This window comes from Podarcis liolepis, assembly GCF_965112155.1.
Source record: "Podarcis liolepis genome assembly, chromosome: 5".
Lineage (NCBI taxonomy): Eukaryota > Metazoa > Chordata > Lepidosauria > Squamata > Lacertidae > Podarcis > Podarcis liolepis.
The window spans coordinates 92,061,357-92,083,531 of NC_139556.1; the positions used below are offsets into that span (position 1 = coordinate 92,061,357).

At 44.6% G+C, this 22,175-nt stretch overlaps 1 protein-coding gene and 1 long non-coding RNA gene across 5 annotated transcripts in view; one reads left to right on the forward strand and one right to left on the reverse strand.

The window, feature by feature from the left end:
- The window catches only part of KCNMB2 (potassium calcium-activated channel subfamily M regulatory beta subunit 2), a 307,790-nt gene that overhangs the window by 169,244 nt on the left and 116,371 nt on the right, over positions 1–22,175 (forward strand). The gene's annotated exons all lie outside the window — the stretch shown is intronic.
- LOC310707552 overlaps positions 11,584–22,175 on the reverse strand; it is a 345,072-nt gene continuing 334,480 nt past the window's right edge. The window contains exon 3 of the long non-coding RNA XR_014526572.1: positions 11,584–12,137. This is a non-coding gene — a long non-coding RNA (uncharacterized lncRNA). The remainder of the gene's footprint in view (positions 12,138–22,175) is intronic.

Consider the following 22,175-nt stretch of genomic DNA (forward strand, 5'->3'; position numbering starts at 1 on the left):
ATAGGTACTGCTCCAGAAGGAAGGTAAACGGCGTTTCCGTGCACTGCTCTGGTTCGCCAGAAGCGGCTTAGTCATGCTTGCCACATGACCCAGAAGCTGTACGCCGGCTCCCTCGGCCAATAAAGCGAGATGAGCGCCGCAACCCCGGAGTCAGTCACGACTGGACCTAATGATCAGGGGTCCCTTTACCTTTACCTTATGTGAACAGAAGGTGAGGTTGATGCAACATACCTTCCCCTCAATATCATTTGCATTTTCTTTCTACCACCATTCCAATTGGCTTTGGCAAGTGAGCACAACAGCACAGATGTACAACCCCAGGCCACTTCCATAGGCCAAGGCAGGAGACCTATGACCTGTGGTAACCAGGGGTTTGGGGCTGCCCTTCAGATTCTCCACTCGGGCGCCAAAACGCTTCGGGCCATCCCTGCTACTCACACCACGTTTGGGGATTCCACTGTCTCTCCGCCTCATGTTTTATGAGCCATTTCGGCTCTCATTATGGTAATCTGATAACATTTGATTCTAGCAAGTTGCTGCAGCAAGAGAGGTTGAGTGCTAGGTAATGGAGGCAAAAGCTCAGCTTAATCAAGTATGCTGCTTCCACATTTCCAGGCAATGATTTGAGAAGAAGGATATAGTCGTGGGCAATGAATAGCAATTTTTACTGCTCTCCAGGGAAAGCTGAAGTTTGAACTCCCGGAAAAATGTTAAAAGATGCAGTCTGTGTACTTCTTTAGCACCAAGGGGCTATGGTGCATTTTATTTTATTTTATTTTATTTACATGGGGCCTGATAAGTCACCACCGAAGCCCTGTTTTTAAAGTTAAATTGGGCTGCAGGCAGGTAGGCAGGCAAATCGGTTGAGATGTGGGCACACTGCAGTGTGTGTGTTATGAAATGAGAAAAGGCTAAGCAGTAAGAGAGCCAGTGTGGTGTAATGGTTAGAGTGTTGGACTACGACCTGGGAGACCAGGATTCGAATCCCCACTCAGCCATGAAGCTCACTGGGTGGCCTTGGACCAGTCACCCTCTCTCTGCCTGACCTACCTCACAGGGTTGTTGAGAGGATGAAATGAGGAGGAGAACGATGTAAACCACCTTGAGATCCTTATATGTAATTATATTACATATAAATGTAATAACTTATATGCAGAATTCATCATGCGAAAGGCTGGGCTGGATGAATCCCAAGCCGGAATTAAGATTGCCAGAAGAAATATCAACAACCTCAGATATGCAGATGACACACCCTTGATGGCAGAAAGTGAAGAGGAATTAAAGAACCTTTTAATGAGGGTGAAAGAGGAGAGTGCAAAATATGGTCTGAAGCTCAACATCAAAAAAATGAAGATCCTGGCCACTGGACCCATCACCTCCTGGCAAATAGAAGGGGAAGAAATGGAGGCAGTGAGAGATTTTACTTTCTTGGGCTCCATGATCAGTGCAGATGGTGACAGCAGTCACGAAATTAAAAGACGCCTGCTCCTTGGGAGAAAGGCGATGGCAAACCTAGACAACATCTTAAAAAGCAGAGACATCACCTTGCCAACAAAGGTCCGTATAGTAAGAGCCATGGTTTTCCCAGTAGTGATGTATGGAAGTGAGAGCTGGACCATAAAGAAGGCTGATCGCCAAAGAATTGATGCTTTTGAATTATGGTGCTGGAGGAGACTCTTGAGAGTCCCATTGACTGCAAGAAGATTAAACCTATCCATTCTGAAGGAAATCAGCCCTGGACTGCAAGAAGATCAAACCTATCCATTCTTAAGGAAATCAGCCCTGAGTGCTCACTGGAAGGACAGATCCTGAAGCTGAGGCTCCAATACTTTGGCCACCTCATGAGAAGAGAAGACTCCTTGGAAAAGACCCTGATGTTGGGAAAGATGGAGGGCACAAGGAGAAGGGGACGACAGAGGATGAGATGGTTGGACGGTGTTCTCGAAGCTACCAGCATGAGTTTGACCAAACTGTGGGAGGCAGTGGAAGACAGGGGTGCCTGGTGTGTTCTGGTCCATGGGGTCACGAAGAGTCGGACACGACTAAACGACTAAACAACAACAACAACAACAACATCATATAGGAGCATAGGAAGCTGTCTTCTACCAAGTCAGTCCATTGTTTCCTCTAGTTCCTTGTTGTTGACACTAGCTGACAGCAGCTCTCTGGGATTTTAGGCCCTGGAGATGTTGCCCATTGAGCCTGGCACCTTTTACATGCAAAGCTTGTGCTCTGCTTCTGAGCCACAGCCTTTCCCTAATGGTGATTGTCAGTTCTTTAAAATGGTGATTGTCACTTGTTTAAAAGATGGTGTTTTTTTCCTCCCACTTAACAATTCAATGTGATAATGAAGCTGCTCTGACCAGGGAGACACTCGGAGAGGAAATAATGAGAACTTCAAAATGCTGTTTGCCAACAGCCCATCTACGTTTCATCCTTAGGTGAGAATTAGATGATCTGGATGGTAAGCACCAGAGGGAAAAAATAGTGGTTGTTATACGAGAAATACAGGTACCTCCAGAGTCCTAGTTGTTTGATTCTTCAGCTATGGTGCTGAAACCAACAGTGGCTATGAACCTCCAAAGACTGCAGAAGCAAAATTTTCCATCAAATGCATTCCATTAATTATTTACCAAATCTAATTGACTGTTAATTCCCCCATTAGGGATAAGCCAAGGCTGAAAAGAATTGATTGTGCTTTTAAAATGTCACATCCCCCTGAATTTGCCTGAAGTCATGCAGGCCTGTGTAATAGATATATTTATGTGCATATGTATATATAAACGGGTCCCTGCTTTGCAATGAAAATTTAAGAGACCTAGTTAAAATTAATTGGACTGAGAAGAAGCTGAACAGCTGTCATTCTCTTCCAGATTTCTTTTTTCTTTAAGAATGACAATTTGTGTAGCATTTGGAACACATGTTAAGCTCGCATTTTCTTGATCAGTAACGCACAATGGAAAACTTGCCACAAAGCAGTACAGCTGGGGCTTGCCAACCAACGTGTAGGCTCCATCTGGGAAAGATGCTGGCAGAGGTCCCCTCATTAAAAGGTTTCATCTCCTTTCAGGGCCAATGAGAGGCGGGTATAGAGGGTACAGAGGTACCAGGCCAACGGCCAACAGGGGCCCCACACTCTGAGGTTTATTTATGTTTAAACAGTTAGTCACTAGTCCTCCTAGAAAGAAAGTTAGAAAGCAAAATTTGCAGGCAACGTTCTAAGCAATTTCTGTGAGATGAGGCAGCTTGGCTTCTCCGCCTTTCAGTGGTTTTGGCCAATGAGTGAAGTCAGAGCCGTGACTGACAAGTGAGTTGTTTGGGGTCCTAAAGAGCATTTGGCCCCCACTCCACTTTTAGCACACCTTTCCTGCTTCTGTCTCATTTTCCAGGCTTTGGAAACTCCAAAATTCACCCATTCCTTTTTTCCTGCTTCTCACATTGGCCAACCAGATGCCTATGGGAAGCCCGCAAGCCAGACCTGAGGGCATCAGCATTCTCCCTTCCCATGATTCCTAGCAGCTGGCATTCAAAGGCATACTGCCTTCAGCAGTGGGAGGTGAACATAATAGTATCCATAATAGTCAGGAGTTTTTCCTTATTTTTGAGCAGCAACTCGGGGAAACTAAGTTCCCTTACTTTTTAAAAATTAAATAATTTTTTTTGACCGGGGGTGGGGGTGGGGGGCTGGAACAAAAACACATCCAAAGCCTGAGCCAAAATTCCACCTATATCTATAATCAATGAAGTTGTGGCCATTTCTAGTCCATATCATTGTCTGCTTGAATTTATTGATCACATCTTACATTTAGCCACTGCCGGGTGTGGCACTGTGACTGGGCCCGCAACAAGCAAACTGAAATATACTCAGAGTCGCAAAGTGATTTCATGCTCTTTATTCAGCTCATAGTGGTGAGGAGGAATGAATGAAAGTCCCCTCAAAGTATCTGCTTTATATACATTATTTACACAATGGGCTGCACGTGATTGGCTAATTCTGGAATTCTACTGTAAGCCAATCAGGTTGTGGATTCACTTATATCTGGAGCATGATTGGGTGGTTCCTGCCAACCAATCATACTGCTGCATTGTTCTAGGACCAATCAGACTGCTGCATTCTGAATCCTATTGTTCTAGGACCAATCAGACTGCTGCAATTTGGATCCTATTGTTCTAGGACCAATCAGACTGCTTCAGTTTGGATCCTATTCAACTCAGTACATAACACAAACAAAGAAGAAGAAGAGGAGGAGGAGGAGGAGGAGTTTGGATATGATATCCCGCTTTATCACTACTCGAAGGAGTCTCAAAGCAGCTAACATTCTCCTTTCCCTTCCTCCCCCACAACAAACATCAGGCTAGCTCACCTGTCTTACCAGGGACTCTGGTAAGAACATAAGAAGAGCTGTGGTGGATGAGGCCGAAGGCACATCCAGCCCAATGTCCTGTTATCACAGTGGCCAGTCAGAAGGCCACAAGCACAGCAGGACTCTCCACACCTATGACTCTCAGAAACTAGTATTCAGATACAGTGGTACCTGAGGTTAAAGATGCTTCAGGTTACAGACGCTTCAGGTTACAGACTCCACTAACCCAGAAATAGTACCTTTGCTTCAGGATGAGGACAGAAATTGTGTGGCGGCAGTGGGAGGCCCCATTAGCTAAAGTGGTACCTCAGGTTAAGAACAGTTCCAGGTTAAGAACGGACCTCCAGAACGAATTAAGTTCTTAACCTGAGGTACAACTGTACTGCCTTCCACACTGCCTGAAGGAATAGTCGCTGCATGACAATAGCAAGAGAGCACTATTGGGCTTGATATAGGTGAGTTTTTTAAATGTTCAAAATGCTGTAAGTCTGGAACCTCGCAGGTCCTCGTCTGACTGCTTTGGGTTTCAATTTCCTCCTCTTTTAATCTGCAAAGTATTATAGTTCTGTGTATCTCAGGAGTCCCCTGGGTATACAAAACCACTCTCATGTCTGCTGCCTCGCTCTTTTTCAGCTGGTCAAAGGCACAGGAGCCCCATCAGATATTAAATAAATAATAAATAAATAAAAGTTTGGCAGCTGTAGTTTAATGCACTTTGGCACCAAGTTGCTTTTAAGCCGGAGAGGATTGCACTGAAAGAGAATAATGGTGTTTATGTTCTGCAAGGTACAACTGATGCTGGGGAGATAGTTTTGTTGTTGTTTCAGGAAACCCACACCTCAGATAACTCACATGGGCCTTTTTATGTTTAGTAATTTATAGCTCCACATATCATATTGCAGAGAGGCCGCTTCAACCCTCCAGATCTGCTTTGCATTCAGCTTGTGTTGCTCTAGCAATGCCACTGTGAATTCCAAGTACATTTCTTCTACATTTGTTAGCTGCATGCCAGCAATATTAATGCCCAATTAGATGCACGGTGGTTGAGGAAACCACAGCTCATCATACCAAATTATTTGCTTTTGTTGCTTTCCCCTTGGCCTGTCTCCAAACATGAAGATGCACATTGACTCTCCAGACATTTTTTTAAAAAATGCGGGCATCTTGCTTTTACTCAAAGAGCAGGAGTCAAGTGTAGCAAATAACCAAATTATACTTTCCCTTCCATCGTAAGGCGACCTGAACGAGTGAATCGCTTTTGAGTAGCGTACATAAAGGTAATTGGTGAACACCTGGGAGGAATAGTCAACAAGTTCTCCAGCACGAATCTTTTTGCTATTCAGCGTGTGGCTTGGGGCTGCCATCTTGTTAAAGGAGCAAAGTTCTGTACCCCCAACACAGACATAACAAGTGGAAGTAAATAGTGTAGCTATCCCCATCACTGAAAACTAATATTAAGAGCTCTTTGACAGTGGAACAGAGTGGCTTGGAGGGCAGGGGGCTTTGCAGAGACATTTTGGCTTTCCAGAGATATTTCAGCTGGGGGTTGGGTAGCCATCTGCCAGAGATACTGTCATTGCCACCTGGATAGCGGATCCTGTATTGAGCAGAGGGTTGCATTAGATCACTTCCAAGGTCTTTTCCAAACTTAAAATCTTATGAGGATCATGAGACCTAACAGCTCTTAATAACAACCTTTTAGTCAGAGCCTAGGACTTGCTGATCAGAAGGTCGACTGTTTGAATCCCCGCGATGGGGTGAGCTCCCGTTGTTCAGTCCCAGCTCCTGCCCACCTAGCAGTTTGAAAGCACGTCAAAGTGCAAGAAGATAAATAGGCACCACTCCAGTGGGAAGGTAAACGGTGTTTCCGTGTGCTCCTCTGGTTCGCCAGAAGCGGCTTAGTCATGCTGGCCACATGACCCGGAAGCTGTACGCCGGCTCCCTTGGCCAATAAAGCGAGATGAGTGCCACAACCCCAGAGTCGGTCTTGACTGGACCAAATGGTCAGGGGTCCCTTTACCTTTACCTTTAGTCTTCCCCTAAAAGTCATAATAGGAGAAGGGATTTATCAGCGACAACTCTGCCCCACCCCCAAACACATTCACCAGCCCCAGAAAGAGGCACTTCATGAGGCCGGAGGAATATCTCCCAGCTATTGTTTTATTGATTTATTGATTTAATATGTTGTAAACCGCTTTGAGATTTTTATTAAAAATATAAAGCGGTATAGAAATTAAAAAAGAAATAAAATAAAAATAAAAATGGGCAGCTGAAAGATACGGTGAAGATCTGTTTGCATGGGTTGTGTCTAACTGAGTTGGAAGGATCAGTGGCAAGATTGTTGGTTTCCTTCAAATCTGTGAGTTCCACACTTAAATTTTGTACTTTATTTGTCTCTGTGTGCGCACAGCAAGTGCCTATCATGTTATCCAAAGGGCACTGTGACTTTGTGAATAGCAATATAGAGATGTATGACGGGGCAGCAACTTAAAAACAGAAAAACGCCAGATAAGGAAAGACCAGAGATAGCACAATTATTTTGAACAGCTTATTATTGGCATGGCAACAGAACTTAGTTACCCTTAAGAGAAATCAGTACTCAAGCCACATAGGCAGGGCTATCTCCCTTCGACAGAACAGTCACTCAAATGCAGCCAATATATTTTCCGGGGGAAGTGTGAGTTTCCATCTAGAACACCTATGCCATTAGGACACTGTTCACCAACCTGGGGTTCCTCCAGATGTTTTGGACTACAATTTCCACCAGCCTCAGCCATCTGAATAGCACCAGGGTGCTTTAGGAGGTATTCAAAGAAAGATACAGAATGAACACTCTTAAAACACACAGTTCCCCCACTCCCCAGATAACCTTAAAATAAGAGATTCATAGAGCTGTACAGATTCTTGCAGACTGTCCAACCCTCTTCTAGCTTCAGGAAATCCAGAGCTGGGGCATCCCCAGCAGGTTGCTGTATAGCCTCTGCTTGAAGACCATCAAGTGAAGGAGAGGTCCCCATGCCCTGGAAACCAATGGCATCCAAGTGCAGTTTCAAAACCTTGCTAAGAATATCTTCACTAAAACCTCTTTTCTGCCCCACCCACTGAAATCTGAAATGGTTGCGAATGGGATCCATTCCGGAGGCCCGTTTGCAACATGAAAAGAGCGCAACCCACAGTGCACATGCGTGGGTTGTGATCTGCTGCTTCTGTGCATGCGCGTGATGTCATTTTTAGCACTGCGCATGCACGAGCGGTGAAACCCGGAAATAACCCTTCCCGGTAGTACTTCTGGGTCACCGCGGGACGTAACCTGAAAGAACGTAACATGAGGCGGACGTAACATGAGGTATGACTGTGCTACTGATCTATCCTAAGGTAAAGGTAAAGGGACCCCTGACCATTAGGTCCAGTCATGACCGACTCTGGGGTTGCAGAGCTCATCTCGCTTTACTGGCTGAGGGAGCCGGTGTACAGCTTCTGGGTCATTTAGCCAGCATGACTAAGCTGCTTCTGGCAAACCAGAGCAGCTCACAGAAACGCCGTTTACCTTCCCGCCAGAGCAGTACCTATTTATCTACTTGCACTTTGATGTGCTTTTGAACTGCTAGGTTGGCAGGAGCAGGGACCGAGCAATGGGAGCTCACCCCGTCGCGGGGATTCGAACCGCAGACCTTCTGATCAGCAAGTCCTAAGCTCTGTGGTTTAACCCACAGCGCCACCTGTGTCCCTTTTACTGATCTATCCTACAGGGGTGTTAAAAGACTCACTCAGACAATATGCCCAGAGACTTCAGACTGCCACATGCTCATTGTTATACCAGCAAGTCTTGGCAGTGTGTATGGAGGTGCTGGGTTGCCCAGACAACAAGACCTTCCTCTCAACCTCAGTGTTATGGTCCAAAGCAAAGCAAAGCATTACATTTGGCACCAGCTTGGCTGCAGGAATTGCCAGAAGGAGGCGTACAAGATGCCCCCCAACCACCTTAGGGACTCCACACCAGATTTGTGTAGGCTTTATTTATTTATGCGTTTATTACATTTGTTGTTGTTGTTTAGTCGTTTAGTCGTGTCCGACTCTTCGTGACCCCATGAACCAGAGCACGCCAAGCACTTCTGTCCTCCACTGCCTCCCGCAGTTTGATCAAACTCATGCTGGTAGCTTCAAGAACACCATCCAACCATCTCATTCTCTGTCGTCCCCTTCTCCTTGTGCCCTCCATCTTTCCAAGCATCAGGGTCTTTTCCAGGGAGTCTTCTCTTCTCATGAGGTAGCCAAAGTATTGGAGCCTCAGCTTCACGATCTGTCCTTCCAGTGAGCACTCAGGGCTGATTTCCTTAAGAATGGATAGGTTTGATCTTCTTGCAGTCCATGGGACTCTCAAGAGTCTCCTCCAGCACCATAATTCAAAAGCATCAATTCTTCGGAGATCAGCCTTCTTTATGGTCCAGCTCTCACTTCATGCTCCTGTATAGAGAATTGTTGTTTTCACTGCCATTTTGGGGGACATTTGGAGCAACTTATATCACCCACCCACCCACTCCTCTAATAGCAAACATGTTGATGAGTGCCACCAGTATTGGAAATAAAATGGGGCAATTGAGAAATTTTGCATGCTCGGAGGAATACTGAAGCTTGCAGATTGCTCTTGTCGTTGACATTCTTCTGTCTAGAGAGACAATGGAGTTCGCCCCTGGGGGTGAAGTCAAACCACCGTGTTAGCAGTCGGAAGTGACTTCCCTGGGGCGCAAGCCTGGGCAATGTGTATGGAGGTCCTGGGCTGTCAAGATGACAAGGCGTCGCTGATGAAGTCCAAAGGAAAGCAGAGCAATACAGTTGGCACCAGCTTGGCTGCAGGAGGTGCCATACAAGGCACCATCCAACCACCTTCGGTACTCCACTCCAGATTTGTGTAGGGTTTACTCCTCAGCCTTTTCTTCTCCTGAAGATATCCCACAAGGCAGAGGAGGTTTAGTATCAGAGTTTTCCTTCTCCCAGATGAGCTACCTTCCCAGGTTGATGAGCCCCATCTGCCCTTCACTTTCATCTACAGCACATGCAGAAACTGCATGTATAATAATAATAATAATAATAATTTATTCCCCAGCCACTCTGGGCAGCTTCCAACTGAATATTAAAAACAATACAGCATCAGACATTAAAATTTTTCCTAAATAGAGCCGCCTTCAGTTGTCTTTTAAAAGTACTGTAGATTCCGGCGTATTAGGTGACTGGGCGTATAAGACTTATACGCCCAGTCTTATACGTGGCAGCTTTGCTGGGCAGCGGCAGTGGGCTCCACACCGGGAGAAAGCTGCCCAGCGAAGCTGCCCAGCGATGCTAAGCCGACTTCTCTAGGCAGCTTCCTCCCGGCGTGGAGCCCGCTGCCCACTGCCGCTGCCCAGTGAACCCATACCCAGCGTATAAGACGACCCCTGACTTTTTAGAGGATTTTCCTATGTTAAAAAGCCATCTTATACTCCGGAATCTATGATAAAATAGTTGTTTATTGCCTTGACATCTGCTGGGAGGCGTTTGACAGGGCAGGCGCCACTACCGAGAAGGCCCTCTGCCTGGTTCCCTGTAACCTCACTTTTTGCAGTGAGGGAACCGCCAGAAGACCCTTGGCGCTGGACCTCAGTGTCCGGGCTGGATGATGGAGGTGGAGACACTCCTTCAGGTATACAGGACTGAGGCCGTTTAGGGCTTTAAAGATCAGCACCAACACTTTGAATTAACTGTTGGACCCACTATTGGTTTCATCCACTCATTCCACCAGAGCCTGCCTTCACTTGCAGGGGAAGTCCCTAACTCACTGAGGCTTTGAGACCCTTTGGCTACCCTGACCTGGTTTAGTCAGCCAGTCAAAGCTGTTTCCTGGGCTGTGGCAGCTGTCGCATACTGACAGCTTCTAGGAACCACAGGTGAGAGCTGAGTGGAGGGTGGGGACCAAAGGTGGACAAACTACCCCAGAAGGAGCATGACGTGTCCCCTAATAAAGGAACTACCTTTCCCCTAGCACTGCATACACCCCTGTATACAAGAACCCAGCGTCCTCAGTAACCATGGTGTTGAGTAGCAGTAGGAGAAGGAAAACAGACGATGCAGGAGGATGGTGGAAAACCCAGCTTGAGTCATGGGGGACGTGGCTGTATTCCAGGAACTCTCCTGCCAGTAGCACTCCACTGCAACACTTTGTTACAGCTCCCATGTGTTGCTATAATAAACCAAAGCCAGGTTTCAACATTCTGTTTTGCATTCCTTCGTGTTCTAGTTTGAGGAGCAAGCAACCCCCAGAGCCAGGTAGAAAGCTGACTGTCTTCTTAATGGCTTTGATTTCTATGGAGTAAAGCAAAAGAGTTGCAATCTGAGATGTAGTTCACAGATGAGGGGTCTTTTCGTCTGCTTCTCACTCTAAGCACTAGGGAGCACAAGAAGGCCACAGTCAAAACAAAAAAATTCCTTCCAGTAGCACCTTAAAGACCAACTAAGTTAGTTCTTGGTATGAGCTTTCGTGTGCAAGCACACTTCTTCTTCTTCTGAAGAACTTCACACTTCTTCTTCTTCTGAAGAAGAAGTGTGCTTGCACACGAAAGCTCATACCAAGAACTAACTTAGTTGGTCTTTAAGGTGCTACTGGAAGGAATTTTTTTGTTTTGACTATGGCAGACCAACACGGCTACCTATCTGTAACAAGAAGGCCACAGTCCACCCGAGCTCACATATGACAAGCAAAGTGCGACCTAGCAAGGAGATATATCACTTGCACAAATACCCAAACCAACCATCTCTACAGCATCACAAAGAGATAAGCACCAGTTTTCACCATCTCATTTGTTCACGTCTTAATTTTGTAGCTACTATTGTGGACTAATTTTCGTATTTAAAACAATTTCTCTACTGTGACTATATTGATCTTGTAGAAGTCAGTTTGAAAGAACATTTTTAATTGTTAAAAATGTCAGTCGGCGGTTGGAAATGTAAATTTTAATGAAGCTCTTTAATTTATTTTTTTTCAGATGGCTGTCAGTAAATTTATTTTTGATTGATAAACATGACTAGGAGGAAATTAGGCTTAGCCTTGGAAATGAAATCAAGCAATTAGCTGAAGCACTCTTTAGCATATATGAGAGTCTTTCCCCCCTCCTCTTTTTTGTCCCATTTCTTTTTCAGATCTGGGGGTTAGAATACACTATAAGTTTGTTAACTAAACAGCAGCGGGGTGGGAGCCACACAGCCAGTTCAGATGTAATGGGAAACCATTCCATCTTCCACTCAGAGAAGACTGTAAATGAGTCGAGCTGTGGATGTAGTCACTCTTTGCAGCAGAAGTGGGAAATCTTTGACTTCAACTCCCTCCATCGTACAGACCATGCTAGCTGAGACGAACGGGAGTCAGAGTCCTGCAACATTTCGTGGTCCCTAGCTTTACCATCCCTGCTTTACACAAGTATCTGCAGAGGAAAACTGCTCCATTTTCAGGAAATGGTTTGAATCCAATCCACTTCCTGCAAACAGGCTTCAAATGGGCTTCCATTTGAAGCATAGGTAGGCAAACTAAGGCCCAGGGTCAGGATCCGGCCCAATCACCTTCTAAATCCGGCCCACGGATGGTCCGGGAATCAGCGTGTTTTTACATGAGTAGAATGTGTGCTTTTATTTAAAATGCATCTCTGGGTTACTTGTGGGGCACAGGAATTTGTTCATTATTTTTTTTCAAAATACAGTGGTACCTAGGGTTAAGAACTTAATTCGTTCCGGAGGTCTGTTCTTAACCTGAAACTGTTCAGGGAACAGTTCAGGGAAGTTACAGGGAACCAGGCACAGGACCTTCTTGGTAGCGGCACCCACCCTGTGGAACGCCCTCCCATCAGATGTCAAAGAGAGAAAAACTACCAGACTTTTAGAAGACATCTGAAAGCAGCCCTGTTTAGGGAAGCTTTTAATGTTTAATAGGTTATTGTATTTTTGTGTTTTGTTGGAAGCCGCCCAGAGTGGCTGGGGAAACCCAGACAGATGGGTAGGGTATAAATAATAAATTATTATTATTATTATTATTATTATTATTATTATTATTATTATTATTAACCTGAAGCACCACTTTAGCTAATGGGGCCTCCCACTGCTGCCGCACCGCCGGAGCACAATTTCTGTTCTCATCTTGAAGCAAAGTTCTTAACCTGAGGTAATATTTCTGGGTTAGCGGAGACTGTAACCTGAAGCGTCTGTAACCTGAAGCGTCTGTAACCCGAGGTACCACTGTATAGTCCAGCCCCCCACAAGATCTGAGGGATAGTGGACAAGCCACCTGCTGAAAATGTTTGCTGACCCCTGAGTTGAAGCAAGCGCCTTTGAACATTGACGACTGCCGCTATGACATCAAGTGAGCTTTGACAGCTGTCGTTACATCGGGTGATTGACAGTTGGGCAACCCCAACCACCTGTCAAAGTTGGTGGGGGAATTAAGAACCTACCTCTTGCTTTTCGTTGTGACTAGTGGTGTGCTAAGCCACAGGACCGTGAGTTTCCACACAGATAACTGCAAAGACTGGAAGTTTGCATAGAATGATGAGGCTGCTTCTTGGCAACAGCTCTGAGACACTGTGATATCATTGGTAATGAATGAGCTGGCATGCCTGCTTCATTCAGAAAGCTTGTGTTGATCTGCAGACATTATTTTGGCCTAGAGCTACAATAACCTGGCAATGAGAAGCTTCTAAAAAGAGTCACTGGCATTTTAAAAAGAGATAGCATCTGTTCCGTTGGTTTGGGGTGGGAATATATTCAATTGTGTTAAAGCTCAAATGCAGAGTAGCACTCAACATAAGATCCACAGGGCACTATCCGCTAGGATAATGGCTCTCAAACTGTGTTCTGGGGAACGCTCCAGATTTTTAGAAGTTTATTGGGGGAGGGGGGTCTCAATGAGAAGATCATTAATGGCAGACAGACTTGAAAAGCAGTTTTGTGCAGCTGAAGAGGTCTAGTGCAGGATGTACACTAAACAGTTTGATGGTGATTTCCTGAAAAATTGGCTAATGTTCCCTGTGACCCCATTGTGTCCCAAGAACGTTGTGCATCCCAGAATCTTCTGCAATGTGCAGGGGACCTGTGGCAGATGCTTTTTGGTTCCTCAATCAACAAGTCACTGTAGAATGTGTTCCTAGAAAAAATGGAAAGTTTGAAAACCACAGTACTGGGATAGTCTGTCTAAGCCCCATTCTAAGGCTGTGGGAAAGTTATTTTTATTTACTTATAAAAAGTATATGTATACCATAATTTCACTTTTAAAAAACACCTAAAGCATCTTACAGCAATTATATATGTGCAATAAAAACCACATAGAAATTTAAAATCACAACCATTCTTAACCATAACCATGGAGAACAAAGAAGAATGGTTATGCAAGCTGACCAAGTAGTTGGAACTCGCGAAGCTAACAGATGTATCAAGACACAAATCTAATACAATAGTTAAGAAAGAATGGGATAATTTAAACAACTACCTGATGAGTCAAGGTTCAGCACCTAAGATCTGGTTGTGCCTAGAATAATACTGCAAAAGCAATAGTGTCCTGATACGAAGATGAGGAACCAACTGAAATACAGGAAAGTATCTTTACTAAGAACAACGAACTGTTGTGGTATTGGCGGAAGTCTCTATTTGGTTTTTTGGAGGTAGCTTTGGTTGTAGTCCTCTGTGTTTTAATTTAAGAATCTGTTTGTAAAATATTAGTCTAACAACAAGTGATTTACTGTTATCCTAGTTTTATACACACACACACACATATTCTTTTTTCTCTCCTTTTCTTCTCTTTCATACTTCTCCTTTATTTTTATTTTTCTATATTATAATTTTACTTTTCCTTATTAATTTTTTATTCTTTTTTATTTACTTAATCTATTTGACGACTGTAAGTTTTGTTCTAATTGTTTGTGTATGCAACATAATTCAATAAACTTTTTTTTAAAAAAAAGAAATTTAAAATCACAGATCCTCAGCGAACTGTTACAGAAGATTTCTTAATTTTCTGCATAGGCCTGGGGGCCATGGAAAAGCTTTCAGCAAACGTTTGAAGGTTAAAACAGAAGGGAGCTTCTGAATCTCTATTGGACACTCCAAAGTACAGGGCAAATGTCATGTCAGCTTCATGTCTTTGTCAAATGAGCTTCACCAACTCAGGGGATGGCCAATGATGCTCCTACAGATAATCCCAGTGGCAAAGCTAAGATATAAGAGTTTAGGAGGCCCCTAAAATACCCTGGACCTAAGTTGTTTGAGGTTTTATCAGTTAATACAAGGACTTTGAAATTGGTTGGATGGTTGTTTTTGTTGTTGTTTAGTCATTTAGTTGTGTCCGACTCTTCATGACACCATGGACCAGAGCACCCCAGGCATTCCTGTCTTCCACTGCCTCCTCCAGTTTGGTCAAACTCATGTTGGTAGCTTCAAGAACACTGTCCAACCATCTCATCCTCTGCCATCCCCTTCTCCTTGTGCTCTCCATCTTTCCCAACATCAGGGTCTTTTCCAAGGAGTCTTCTCTTCTCATGAGGTGGCCAAAGTATTGGAGCCTCAGCTTCACGATCTGCCCTTCTAGTGAGCACTCAGGGCTGATTTCCTTCAGAATGGATAGGTTTGATCTTCTTCCAGTCCATGGGACTCTCAAGAGTCTCCTCCACCACCAAAATTCAAAATTCCAGCTCTCACTTCCATACATCACTACTGGGGAAACCATAGCTTTAACTATACGGACCTTTGATGGCAAGGTGATATCTCTGCTTTTTAAGATGCTGTCTAGGTTTGTCATCACTTTTCTCCCAAGAAGCAGGCGTCTTTTAATTTCGTGACTGCTGTCACCATCTGCAGTGATCATGGAACCCAAGAAAGTAAAATATCTCAGTGCCTCCATTTCTTCCCCTTCTATTTGCCAGGAGGTGATGGGACCAGTGGCCATGATCTTCATTTTTTTGATGTTGAGCTTTAGGCCACATTTTGCGCTCTCCTCTTTCACCTTCATTAATAGGTTCTTTAATTCCTCCTCACTTTCTGCCATCAAGGTTGTGTCATCTGCATATCTGAGGTTGTTGACATTACTTTCGGCAATCTTGATTCTGGTTGGATGGTAGATACGCAAATGTGTTGATGATGGTGTCACATGTTGGTGTCTATGTGACACCATCAGCAGTCTAGCTGTCAGCTCTTAACAGGTTCTTCCCTCTAGGAAATACAGAGTTCTGATATATCACAGTGCATCAGATATATGCTTTATATTCTGCTATGCACTTCTTGCAAATTATAATGTAAAATAACTGTTTCTCTACACTGGTGTTCCCCAGAACTGCTTCCCTCATTACAACCTTTTGCACCATACTTTGGTTCCTACTTTGAGTCACTATCATGACACCATCTATATATGTGCTCTCCCTTCTCCATGAAGTCCAGGAGTTGACCTTTCTGCTTTCCTGTCTTCTTGTGTTCAAAGAATGAATTGTTCTTTAGGGGTGCAAAAGTTGCCTGATCCTAGTTGGGAAAGCTTGATCTGCACTATTAGCACCTGATGTGAACACATCAGTGCCTTGGACTGTAAGATAAATTAAGGAACACAGAAAGAAATAATCCTCTCCCTTTGCCTCCCCACCAAAAGATGGTCCAGATTTTTGGGTGTGGGACAGTGTGCAGGAGGGGGACAGGTGATTTTTTTTTCCTTCCATGAACTTTCTTAAACTAACTTTTAGTAGGATCCAAGTCCAGTTTCAGGCAAATCCCTCCTCTCCCAGCAAGTCCCCATACCCCAACTTTCAGGAGAGGACCCTATCCCTCTGGAGCAACTTTTCAGGGAGAAGTGCATGAGCGAGAAGCTTGAAGGATGCTTTCTGCTGACATGCCTCTTTGCTCTCCCATTCTGTTAACTAACTGCAATAATAGCTTTTAGGCTGATCACCCCACTTCATATTTTCTTCCTCCCCAAATATACCTTTGATCAGTGCAATGCCTAAGGGAACATTTCTGCACAGCAAGACTTTCTGCAACAACAGCTAGAAGAGTTCCCCCGTTGGCAAGAAATATTGTCAGCTAAAGTCAACTTTTATCATAAGCAGGATCTTGTCGGCTTGATGAAAAAGTTACAGCTTTAGCACTCTATAAGCCTTTTCTGATTAACACCAGAGATGCCTGGTTTTAGGTCACATGCAAGACAGCTGATTCAGAAGGCCTTAACATTAAATATAATTTGAGACCAGTGTTGGGACTTTTGCTCTGAATTTTGGAGGTGCCAGGGCAGTGGCAAAAGAGGCCATTTGCCTGCTGCCATCTATTTTGCAGTGGTACAGCAAAGTTCTTCCAGGTTCCATTCTGCTCTTGGTCGTCAGTTGCAAGGCCAGCTTACCATTAAGTAGGAAATCAGGCCAGTCCTACCACTAGGCAGAGTGAGATGGCTGCCTTAGGTGGCAGATGTTGTGGAGGGAGGCAGCTTGTGGAATCAAGATGTTGGCAAACAGTGCTCCCCTGAGGTGTGGTGAAGGTTGCTGTCCCACGAGCGAAGCTGAAGTAAGAACCAACTCCCAACTTCTGAGAGGTGGTGCCATACCTAGCTAGCAGGACCAGTGGTCAGGGATGATGGGAATTGTACTCTCAAAACATCTGGAGGGCCAAGATTGAGGAAGCCGGCTCTAGGTAGTGCTGGGAAATATTCCTGTCCAAAACCCTGGAGATCTGCTGGCAGTCAGTGCAGACAATACTAAGCTAGATATGCCAAAAGCTCTGGCTCAGAAAGAGGCAGCTTCCTATGTTCCTGTGAATCAAACTTGCAGCCCCCTTGACCCCCATAACTGGAGTTGCTGGTGGCAACATGGGAAGGATCCATATGATTCTTCCTATCCACACAGCACCCTTAATGGTGTAAAGCAGCAGTCAGCTGGCAGTGTGGGGGAAGCAGCTTTCCAGCAGTAACCACAACACAAAGATCACCCTTTGAATCACCCTTTGTTAGAGACATAAAAGGGGGAAGCTCAGGGAAGGCTGGAGGGTTGGTGTTGCCTGCCGCTGCATGAATGCCAGAACTCACAAGCCATTGAATAGCTTCACTATATACTGTTAGTTAAATGACTATTCATGTGCTTAAAGCCCAGACTGACAGCAATGGCAAAAAATGTATTGTGGATCATTCACTTAGATTTCAATAAAAGATAAGTTGCTCCTGTATATACCGAGTTGTCTCCAAAGCCATATATTATTATCTTTAAGTGGAAGGCATCTTTGATGATAGCACAATCCATTAGCTATTATAAGCAATTAATCCCTTTGGATCAACTTCTTAAAAGAACCTTTGACAAATATAAAGAAGCTTTGTAGATTAAAAAAAATAACATTGTGATATTAAGCGGAAATGCAACTGCTGGCAAGTGGAACAAAATGAGTTGGGTTTTGTTCTGCAAAGTCAAAACATAATCCAAGTGTAAAACAATCCACTGGGAAGTTGGAGAATGGCTGTGGCCTGCAGCTCAGTGGCAGAACATCTGCTTTGCATGCAGAAGGTCCCAGTTGAATTCTCGGCATCTCTAGATAGGGATGGGAAATACCCCTGTCTGAAATCTGGGAGGGCTACTGCCAATCAGTGTTGGCAACTCTGAGCTCCATGGACCAGTCGTCTAACTCAGGATCAGAGAGATATCTATCCATATTCTGCCAATAAATAAATAAAAATACTAGAGACAATGCACTGAAGTATTTAAATGTTTCTTTAATTTTCCTTGTGGATTTACATGTATGCACACCAGAGACTAGATACATCCATCTGCTCACCACACCCTTGCCAGGGATTCATAGATGTCAACTTTTTCCTTTTTTTAAGGGAAATTCCCTTATTCCGAATAGGATTCCTCACAAGAAAAGGGAAAAGTTGACAGCTATGCAGGGATTTCATCTCGAGAATAGGAATGGGGAACCTGCAGCCTTCCAGATGTTGTGGGACTTCCAGCGCCTATCAACCCCAGTCAGTATGACCAATGATCAGGGATGATGGGAGTTGCTTTTGAAGGCATCTGGTTGGACACTAGGAGAACAGGATGCTGGACTAGATGGGATACTGGCCCAATCCAGCAGGCTCTGCTTATGTAACTCAACAGCACTTGAAGGACTACAGGTTCCCCAGCTAGGCAGTTTGGAGGGCGAACAGAACTCCAAAGGCTGCCAGATCTAGAAACTAATTGACCCAGGCAAAAATAAGGCTAGTGATCAGGAAGCAGGGACAGTTGAAGCACATGAAAACATCTCCCCAAGCTTTGGATTTTGGAAGATGTCTTATACCAGGTCAGGCTATTAATCCATGATCTGGCCAGTATTGTTGGGTAGTATCATTTTGATACTTGTTTGCTTCCCTGGGCTGCTTAATTACCTTAAACGATAGTGATGGTGGTGGTGGTGGTGGTGGTGGTGGTGGTGATGCTCTGACTGGCAGGATCTCTCTAGCACACTGGTTCTCAAACTTTTTTCTCTGGGCCACACTTTCAGAATAAAAATTTGCTTGCACCACACCTTTTTGTTGTTGTTGTTGATAAGGAATACATAGGGAAACCCTCGGTCTCTTGCTCTCATTTTTAAAAGATATCTATCCATATTTTGCAAATAAAAAAATACTTTGATACCATCCTACAGTGGTACCTTGGGTTAAGAACTTAATTCGTTCTGGAGGTCCGTACTTAACCTGAAACTATTCTTAACCTGAAGCACCACTTTAGCTAATAGGGCCTCCCGCTGCCGCCGCGCCGCCGCTGCACGATTTCTGTTCTCATCTTGAAGCAAAGTTCTTAACCTGAAGCACTATTTCTGGGTTAGCGGAATCTGTAACCTGAAGCGTATGTAACCCAAGGTACCACTGTATATTATACTGAAATGTTTAAATGTTTCTTTGATTGTCCTTGAATCTTCCCACTACACTTGCCATTCTCTCTAGCCACACCAGTGTGGCGCGCCATGCCATTTGACAACCACTGCCCTAGGGCCTTGGGCAAAGATCTTTCCCATCACCTGGTATCTTCATGTCAAGGATCTTCAGCGTCCCAGATTTGTGTTCCCCAACTGAGGGAGCCTTCTAAGGTCTCATCATGTAATTCCTCAAGCTGTGGTTACTAAAAACTACCTCCTAAGCACTCCCTCCCATGTTTCCTTTCATCCTGTTTCTACCTGGTCCCGACATCACAGCACACTGCCAACGTTAGGAATTTGCTCCAAGGCGGATGCATCGATTTTGCCTTCTCTGCGAATGATTGGCACAGAGTTTCATGGCCACAAGCTTTATGGCAAAAGTATACCTCTTAAACAGATGGCATCCATTATTCATGCTTCTCTTCATTGTTCATACTTGACGCACTTGAGAGAAATGCAACTAAGTATCTCAGTTAGGCATTAAGAAAAATGGGCATGCAATGACTTCAGTTTTCATGCTCAGTGCTAGGGCAGCTGGCCATGCCCCTTCCAATACAAGTCAATCTTTGTTTGACTTGACTTGAAAGAACAGGATGGAAGCAACATGAATAAACATGTGTCTTCCAAAGGGGAAGGTAGTTTGGAGCACATGCCCTCTTCTGGATTGTATAAGTATGAATTTTCTTATGTAAATATCTCAGGATGTGTGTGTGTGTGTGTGTGTGTGTGTGTGTAAGGCAAAGGTAAGATAAAGGACCACTGGACGGTTGCGTACAGTCAAAGGTGACTATGGGGTTGTTGCACTCATCTCGCTTTCAGGCCGAGGGAACTGGCATTTGTCCACAGACAGCTTTCTGGGTCATGCGGCCACCATAACTAAACCACTTCTGGTGCAACAGGACACCATGATGGAAACCAAAGCACATGGAAATGCTGTTTACCTTCCCGCCACAGCGGTACATATTTATCTACTTGCTTTCAAACTGCTAGATTGGCAGAAGCTGGGACAGAGCAACAAGAGCTCACCCCTTCACACGGACGCAGGTGGCGCTGTGGTCTAAACCACTGAGCCTCCTGGGCTTGCCGATCGAAAGGTCAGTGGATATAAATATACACCACATACACAAGGTCAGGCCTTTCTAATTCATCTGAAAAATCTACTAAACTCTAATTTGATATTTCCAATCTTCCCTTGGCCCACTGACATGCACTCCAAGAGTAGGAAAATCCTACCCTTATTGTGAAGATATCCAAGGGGTAAAGGGGGAACTAATCTACTTAAGTCAGGGTTGGGTCTATGGGATCTGTGGTTTTTACTTGAGTAACAAGATTCAACAACTCGTGCAACCAACTTTGTGCCCAAGACATACACTGAGAATGTAAGAATTCAGAGTCCAGGAACACCAGAACTGAACTGAGTTTACAGTCTTTCCACACAAAATCCATCTACATGGGGCTACCTTTGAAGGTGACTCGGAAACTGCAATTAATCCAGAATGCGGCAGCTAGACTGGTGACTGGGAGTGGCTGCCGAGACCATATAACATCAGTCCTAAAAGATCTTCATTGGCTCCCAGTATGTTTCCAGGCACAATTCAAAGTGTTGGTGCTGACCTTTAAAGCCCTAAACGGCCTCAGTCCAGTATACCAGAAGGAGCATCTCCACCCCATCATCCAGCCTGGACACTGAGGTCCAGCTCCGAGGGCCTTCTGGCAGTTCCCTCGCTGCAAGAAGGGAGGTTACAGGGAACCAGGCAGAGGGCCTTCTCGGTAGTGGCGCCTGCCCTGTGGAACATCCTCCCAGCAGATGTCAAGGCAATAAACAACTATTTTACTTTTAAAAGATAACTGAAGGTGGCCCTGTTTAGGGAAGTTTTTAATGTCTGGTGCTGTATTGTTTTTAATATTCAGTTGGAAGCCGCCCAGAGTGGCTGGGGAAACCCAGCCAGATGGGCGGGGTATAAATTATTATTATTATTATTATTATTATTATTATTATTATTATTATTACACTTCACTGCATGTCTCCTTCTCCCCAACTGCCAGACACATGTCCCATTCTCACATTCAAAATCACTCCAAGTGGACCCAATCTAACCCAATCTAATCTGGCATTGGCCAGATATTTAGTCTGGGATCCCAAATCAGTTTGTTCTCTAGGATTCAGCCAGACCTGATGTGCAGCCCTAAAAAACAATAAGAACAAATATAATAAATAAGAATAAATGTTATGGATAAAAACCAGTTGCATCAGGCTCCTCTGGACCGATCTGCAAAATAAGTTTCCTACTCTTTCCATAAGGCTGCCTTTCCTGCAAGGCTCCTGTAATACCACCAAGGCAGGTAAAAACAAAAGTCACTTCTTATTGCTGCAGACAGCAGCAGCACAAAGCCTCTGAGTGCTTGACTCTCGGAGACTGCCATAGCAATCCCACAGAGGGAACCTTGTCAATGGCAGTGAGTGATACCATGCCTTTGAAGGGAATACTCCTAACAATCGGGTCTGACAGACCTGTTGTTTTAGCAGAAGGTTTATCATTGTCTCTGCGGAAATTAGGTGTCCTCCACTGCACGGATTTGCAAACATGAAAAGACAAGTCTGAGTCGATTGACTGGAATCTCAATGACGCAGTGGTACAGCAGGATAACAAGGGCAGGGCGTTTAATTCCTGCCAACGTTTCCAAAACCCCAAAGACACTGTTTTGACTAAGAGTCTAAAATGCAAATCGAACTGTACCTCTGATCATGAAGGCAGCTCTAGGGGAACAAAAGGGAAACAGCTCCCCACCCTATCCTCCAATGGAAGATCAGCCCCTGTATTGTTAACATGGTGTGAGGAGCGAGCATTGTGTAATATATACCTGAAGGAGAGTCTCCACCCCCATTGT